This window comes from Mycetomoellerius zeteki, unplaced genomic scaffold (genome assembly GCF_001594055.1).
Source record: "Mycetomoellerius zeteki isolate Tzet28-1 unplaced genomic scaffold, Tzet1.0 scaffold158, whole genome shotgun sequence".
Taxonomy (NCBI): Eukaryota; Metazoa; Arthropoda; class Insecta; order Hymenoptera; family Formicidae; genus Mycetomoellerius; species Mycetomoellerius zeteki.
In genome coordinates this window covers 602,495-610,494 of record NW_017256532.1, presented here as the reverse complement: position 1 = coordinate 610,494, position 8,000 = coordinate 602,495, and the positions used below count along the sequence as shown (strand labels likewise).

Genomic DNA, 8,000 nt, shown 5'->3' with positions numbered 1-8,000 from the left:
TATCGAAAATTTGCTCAAATTTTTTTGAGCACGCTACAGACCTACAAAGTGAAAAGAAAATTTTTCATTTTTTTGTGCTCGTAGTTTTCTATATGTAAAAATTACAAAACTCACATAAATTCAAAGAATATAGTAACCATTCGAAAGTAGAGTTTTCAAGGTTTAAAATCTGTTATTTAAATTTAAATTTTGATCATTTTTAACGAAGATATTGATGGGGGGAAAGGTATTTTTATCAATTTGTAAAGGAACTTTTTCCCTAACCTAATAACAATATGTAATATAGTTAAAAACATGAAAAATTGAATGACGTTATCAAAAAATGAGTTATTTTTTACCTCATCAAAATTAATAATCGCGAATTAAACATAAAATAATGTAATGTTGCTGTCCTAGAATGTTTATTGTTTTAAATTCTACTTTATTTTAATTAATTTTTGCAAAACGTTTCTCAATTAAACTCAAAGTAACAGGAATAAACAAAAATGTCAGCTGTAAACGTTCTCCAACTGTCATTTGAAATATAATTTATTGATATTGAATTACATTATTAATACTCACATAAAAATACAATCAGCCACTAAATTTTGACCAGCCGCTTTTTGTCACAGATAGGCTCCAGATAGGATAGTCGATGTATAGCTATTCTTGATTCCCACTTCACGATTCCGAAAGATCTTTGATCCAAATAATTTGCGCCGATTCGATTCGTCAATCTTTGTTACTAACAGAATATTCGTTACAATTAGCTATTTATTTTCGGTATCTATCGTCTACGCATCAGATCTCCTGCGATTCTCGTTGTTGACACAACCGTTCACCAGATCGTAATGGTAAGCGAGATCATGTATAATTGATTCATAAGATACATAAGAAAACAAATAAAAAACAAATGAAAAAAGGAGATTGTAGGAAAAACCAGTGAGACGATAGAGTAAATTAATATCCGAAGCAAGTTAACGAGACACCGTTCGAACACCGTGTGTTCGAGTAGCAGTTCGTATCTACTGCACGACGGATGTACGATGTGTGTACCGTGATTCTTTCCCCCTTCTGCAAACGATGTATATGTATGTCCTCCGGAGCAGTGGTGACAGCAGCAGCAGTAGCGCACGCATTAACGAACGAAGTGTTTTTATCGGACCGGTACCTTCCTTTCTTCGTATTGTTATTAATGGCGAATTCAATTGCACACTGGTGCATATTAAAGCCGTTGTACACTGACTTAATTTGAGTATAAAAGTGAAATGCAAATATTTCAAATAATTTCAAAAACTATTATAAAATACTTATTTTACCTGATACCACAATAAAATGTATTGAGTATTTCAGGATTTAATCGATTTCTATGTTTATGTACAAACATATCTTTACGTTATTTTGTATACGACTTTAATGTGCACCAGTGCGTACTGAGCGGGTCCAATCGAATTCGCTATAAGTATTTGGAGGCCTACTATTAGAAGAAGAAAGATCTGCATAACTTATCTGTATTCTACTTCTACCTCGTAAATAATACGTAATTCGTCGATTTGAAAAATAATTATATTATATGTCACTGAATGTATGTAAATAGAATACATTTCAGAAAAGAAAAAAGATTAGAATTATGTGTAAGTTTTTAAATTAATCTAGTCTTTTAAAGTATTTTATTAATTAATAATTACATCATCTTTTGTGCAAACATATTTGTAATAGTCGTATTACGACACGAACTTATGAGGATCATTGGCTGACCGTAAAAAGAGCAAGTATCTTTTACTATCATTGTGTAACTTGATGTACTACTGTGTAATGGCGTTAAAAAAAATTTAATGTATAGTGTGTAATAACATCAGAAAAAAATACAATAAAAATATAAAAGTGGAATATAATAAATCCATAAAACGATTCAACGTAAATATTTTGAACGTCAAACAAAACGCATTGGATTAATACTCGATAAAATACATGGAAATTCACATTTCTAATCCTCCATTCACAATCCTAGAAAAGTGACAAAGTATATACACTTATATAATTATTATTTTCATTCGATGATTTAAAAATTCTTCGAATTCCAATAATTGATGAGAATATTTGTATTTTATTATTGTGAAGCCTGCCGTAATAAGGATCGATTACGCATAAAAAAAGAATATACATGTATATACATATTCTCGCACACTTACAATTTACCCCTTCTCTTTCTCATTTTTTCTTAGTCAAAGATTTTATTAGTAGTTGACTATCACCTGAGATTTTTCGCGAAATTCATGCTCGTTTGGTTACTTTCAAAATTTGTTTCAAAATTGCAATGCGCCACTCCCTACGAACCCGTTCCTCCTGCGTTATAGCTTTGCTTCTGAAACGTACATACGTTATCTTACAACACAAATATATAGCTAATGAGAATGATGGAAAAAAACGATTTATGATAACGACTGGAAAAAAAATCTGTATTGTATTGGCGACATTATTTTTTATTACAGAAATTTATTCTGATTTATGAATATTGGTAATTACAATTCTAAGACAACTTATATATAAATAACCAGAAGAACTTTAGCATGTTTTAAATAAATTAGCATTAAGTGATAAAATATTAGAATAAATTGAAATAAGTTTCTCTAGTATTTTCTTCCATGTATACAATTATGTCATAAATTTAAACTACTATAATATAATTATGTAAAATATACTATAGGGGAGAGTGGTCTAAATCGGATCGTGTTCTAAATAGGACCTTTTTAATTTAAATGAATACGGTTAAGCAGATTTGCGTACTATTTATAACGTAAAGTCTTTATAAGACACTGAACATGTGATAGCAGTTTGACAGTTCTCTGTCATAACATTCATAAAATAGAGGCAAATATGTATTTTCAGCCATCGTGCGAAAATTTTTTTAAAAAAGAAAATCCTTGTAAATCATTATTTAAAAGGTGTTAAAAATTTGAAAAGTAATTGATTTGAGATAATTAAAGAGTGTAGAATTAAAAAATATCAAGCATTTCGTGATCACTTTTGCGGTTTATTGTAAAATTTGTTCCAAAGTTCGAAAGGACCCGTGTCTAAATCGGACAGTACAGTAGATAACTTATAGTCCTGGTTATAGTACTGATGATCGGCCGACCAGATCTGATCTAAGGAATTAAATCAGTAAAATATCATGAATCATCAGACTCAGATTAATTGAGTTTTATTGATTTCAATTCTAATAATATAAACTGTTAGTAATTCTTTTTTTTTAATAAAATTTTTATCTTTGATTGTCAAATCGCTCGTTTTTACTCAATACTAACAAAAATACATTAAAATATTTTAAAATTCTACCTAAAAGTCCATAAAAATAGGAGTGTTCGATTTGAACCAGGGAATGGTCCGATTTGGAACCAATAGTTACGAAACGGACCAGAAAAAACGTTTTTACATTTTCCATTATAGTTCAACACAGGTGAGAGATATGTCAAAATGATCTGGAGCAAAAATGAAGGGAATTAAATGTACATATACAGGATGTATCTGAAATAACGCCTACTAATCATACAATGCTATTCCTAATAAAAAAACTGTCGAAAAGTCCTCTATCATTTTGCAATTTTCACAATAGTTAACGAGATATTAATTTCGAAAGATTGCCGAATAAACGGATAAAATCGAAATTGTAAAAGACAATTTAAAAATATTTTTCAGTGTTCTTTGTGAAATATCTTGAAGATGTTTCTTAAAGAACTCTTAAAGATATCTTAAAGTTGTTTTATACGTTGATTTTAGACATTTTGCTCATTGAGTGACTAAAGAAAAATATTGCGAAAATTGCAAAATGGTAGAAGAGTTTTGGACTCAGTTTTTTTAATTAGAAGCACTGATTAGTAGGCATAATTTCAAATATCGTGTTCATCCTGTTTTTGTTCAGTAAATAGATTCAGATTTTGTGCTTAGTAATTGCAGGCAAAGTGTTATCTTGATTGAGATCCTACGTACGATATTATATACTTTTTTTATTAATTATTAATTATTAAACGAAGACTATTATAATTGCCCAATAACTGCTAAACAAAAAACGTATGAAATTTATTCCAGGATATGTATGTACATGTACATTATATATGTGTAAAATTGGTTCAGTAAAAGAATCGTAATTAATACCTGATTTATTAATTTGGTATAAGGTAAATGTCCAAGTAGCCGGACGTTTAAGCGTTAGATTCTCATAAATAATACAATTTATAATATCAAAAAGGTTTTTAATATAATTTTGTATTCACTTGAAAACTCAAGACTCCCTTAAGTAAAGAAAAATTATTTGAACCCACTTATAACAATTATTAATTAAAATATATAAATAAATAATAGAATGCGTCAATGTACCAGTGGTTGGACAAGCCGATCGGACACCGAGACGTAATTGTTCCAGTGTCCGACCACAATTGGAAAATTAATATACTGACGGAAAATAATAATATAAATAAATGTTTAATGACAAAAACTAATTCAAATTTATCTTTAAACTAAAAAAAGCATTTGAAATTAATATTAATTTAAATAAATAAAGTTTGTGTAACTGTTCGGATATAGGTACTGTCTGATCCCAATGACTGAACATGTACCTATGTCCATTTACATAACACTTTATTTGTTTAAGTTAATATTTGTTTCAAATACGCTTTTTAAAACGTAATATTATAATATAATTGTAATCTTTAAATGTAATTAAATTATAATACTGTAATAAAAAAAAGCATTTGAAATTAATAATTACAAATTTTATGTAAGTGTCCGGACACTTACATAAAATTTATTATGCACTGGGACCTGGTTTACCTTACTAGTATAGTATTTGATCTAACAATGTGATATCTAATATATTTGTAATGCTAATCTGTAGGTATGTATACACGCATAAAGAGGAGACTTACGTAAGAGCAATCGTAAACAATGATATTATCTTCTAATCGTGTGATATTTTTTACTGTATTTAATATTATAAATTAAAACTTTGTAAGTGGCATGTAAGATTCTTGTAATATATTAGATTTGTTTAAACAAAAATAAAAGACATTGCGAGAGACGCCTGCCATCGAATTTTACGTACATATATCGAGGTCGGTTGTAAGCGCTGTAAAAAGAAGTCACGGAGAAGGTTCTTATGATAATGAAGGTAACGTCTGCAGTTTTGTTGCTTTCCTTTAACCTTGCCCGGGGCCTTTCCAATCCTTTGTCGAGGCATTTTTCTGATATATTACAAATTTCTTTTTGCAGTTGCCTGTATACCTATATACCTATAATTTCTACCAATATAATATTTATAATTTGTTTCTTAATTATTTAACAATTTTCATCGAGCTATTGGTTTACTTGTGCTACTTTTTAAAAAGCTATACATATAGAATCATAATTATGCTTGTATCTTATTATTGTTTTTTTCTCGTAATACCTGATTAGTTCTTTCGTATGTTTAATAATTGTTTAGTATTTAAATATCTTTGTAAATTATGTGTAATGGATATGTTTTTCTTTTTCTCGGAATAATGTCATTTTAATTCATTACAAATTGGTATTTAATAACATAATCATTTATGGCACAAGCATCATTTCCGATAATATATGTATAAAGGCTATTACTATTAATATATTATAATATGTATAAATTCCTGTTAATTATAATATATAATAGATTCTTGAATCTATTTTCGTTACTTTGTCCCAGTTATAATCGCATACTTCGTAACATGCATTAACTAAATTTTATCACTTACAATTAACAGATGGGAGAAATGACATAGCCAGTATTCAGTCAATTTTTATTTCAAAACCGTCTTAAGTAATGTTTTAAAACGCTAATACGACTCTGTAATTGATTTATGACATTTTAGGACTGTACTTAAGAGACAATCTTAAATATAAAAATCAATTATGAATCCGGCCTAATTACCGGCCTGAATGACAGTAGAACAATTTTTAACATGCGCTATTTAAACGGTTGGTCTTGTCGATTCTATAAATATCCATTCTATAATAAAGTCAAATGTTAAAACATATAGAATCACAATGACTTATATAATAATGTACCTCATAGTATGCAACAGTAATAACATGTGCATTTCTCGGATTTTGCTTTAGGCGATGTTTACTGCTTATTTATATATGTATATGTATTTACATGAAGTACCGTTTCATAGAATGTTTATCGTGATCATAACAAGAAGATTACATTCTTTCGCAATAATATATAATGCTAACTGCATCTTGCCGACAACATGGCTTTCCTTCAATAAAAGAGTTAGGTTGTTTTCTCTCTCGAGATCATAGATTTCTTCTCAGTGAATCCTTAGTAAATGCTCCTTGTCTAACAACCGCATTAGAGTTTTAGAAAACATGTGCATGCAGAGTCTTTCTCTCTTTTATTCGCTCTCTTTTATAGATAATACTGTTATTATCCTACAATTATATTTCTACAAAATTCAATATTTTTCTACACGAATTTTTATCTGTACAAATAACATTATTATTTATATTTCTTTTTCTTTCTTCCTCTCTGTGATATTCAATATTTCAAAGAAAATAAAGTCTCAGATGATTTTGTCTTCAACTGAAAAAATACATGAAGTACACTAAATAACAAATTTTGATCAAAAATTTTTTTCTCAACAAGTGAATGTTCCTTATAGAACTTTTTACAATGAAAAATAATTGAATTATAATTTTAAATTATTAAAATATTTAAAAATTTGAATTGCGAGCGCGCGCGCGCGCGCGCACACACACACGTATTTTATGAAAAATTTATTTATTTCGGGCATTACATGAATATTAATCGGGCATTATGTATAGTAAATAATTAAATTTCCTTAAATTTACATTAACGTTAGACATTAGAATGTAAAGGCGAATAGCTATGCATGCATAAACATGCACGATTATTTGACATTTTATATGTATACGTCATAATTTTATATTATTATACAAGTTTCTGCTGGATACCAGAGACATGAAGGTAATACCATCCAGTCAAGTATCTACAATAACTGCAACGTGAAGGAAGTGGTCTTGCTTCGGTAGACACAGCAGAGCATACATATAACTATATATCTACATACGAATTTTGTCGATTTTGACTCCATGAACCCAATTTTGTCGATTTTGACTCCATATAATTTTTGACAGGAATATTTTCCAAAGAAATGTTTCAAACAAAGTTTATTTGTTTTTCCCCGTAGAACCCAAATATATAACATTTTACAGGGGGTCCCATTTGAAACTTTGAAGTTACCCCTCTTCAAGGGGTGACGGGGGTAGATTTTTATTTACGTAGTTAGAAAGGCCCCTCGAATATATGAAACTTTCTCATGAACAACTTTTCGATAGAACAAATATTTTTAGAGTTATTAGTTTGTAACACTTTACGTGGGCCACCCTGTATATTAAATATATAATATATTCTATATATTAATAGATTTTTAAAAAATCAACACGTTATCTCTTATTAAGTTTTAATTTAATTCAGATTTAATTAATATATACATTTCTTCTTCTATTTAAAAAAACATTTAAATATTATTTATTATTTAGATTTTTAATTTAAATTTTTAAATAATTTAATGTTTAATTAGAATATTGATATATACATAAATTAAAATTTGAAATTAATTATCGTATAAATATCTTAATATATAAAAATATAATTTTTATTAATTCATATTGTAACATTTGAAAATAATTGAATAAAAATATATCGAAATTTAATATTTCAAAACTAACGATATTTTTTATTTTTATATATATATTTAAAATTATATAGTGGAGTATTTAAATTCATATTCAAATTTTTATTACAATATTTGTATTTAGATACACATAATTAGACAAATTTTTTCTTAAATACATATATTTTTACATGTAACTGTATTTTTAATTAATACCACTACGATTGCTAATGCAGAAATACCTTTTAAGTTTTTTTTTCGGAGAAGTATTCACGTCGGTATCTGTGAGATACCTTCGTGCCGCCTGCTTTC

At 28.0% G+C, this 8,000-nt stretch overlaps 1 protein-coding gene across 1 annotated transcript in view; it reads right to left on the bottom strand.

Moving 5' to 3' along the window:
- The window catches only part of LOC108720993 (elongation of very long chain fatty acids protein AAEL008004), a 16,522-nt gene extending 15,657 nt beyond the window's left edge, over positions 1-865 (bottom strand). Inside the window, exon 1 of the mRNA XM_018445283.1 lies at positions 562-865. The gene's annotated coding sequence lies outside the window, so the exon portion shown is untranslated. The remainder of the gene's footprint in view (positions 1-561) is intronic.
- Between the last annotated feature and the right edge of the window lie 7,135 nt (positions 866-8,000).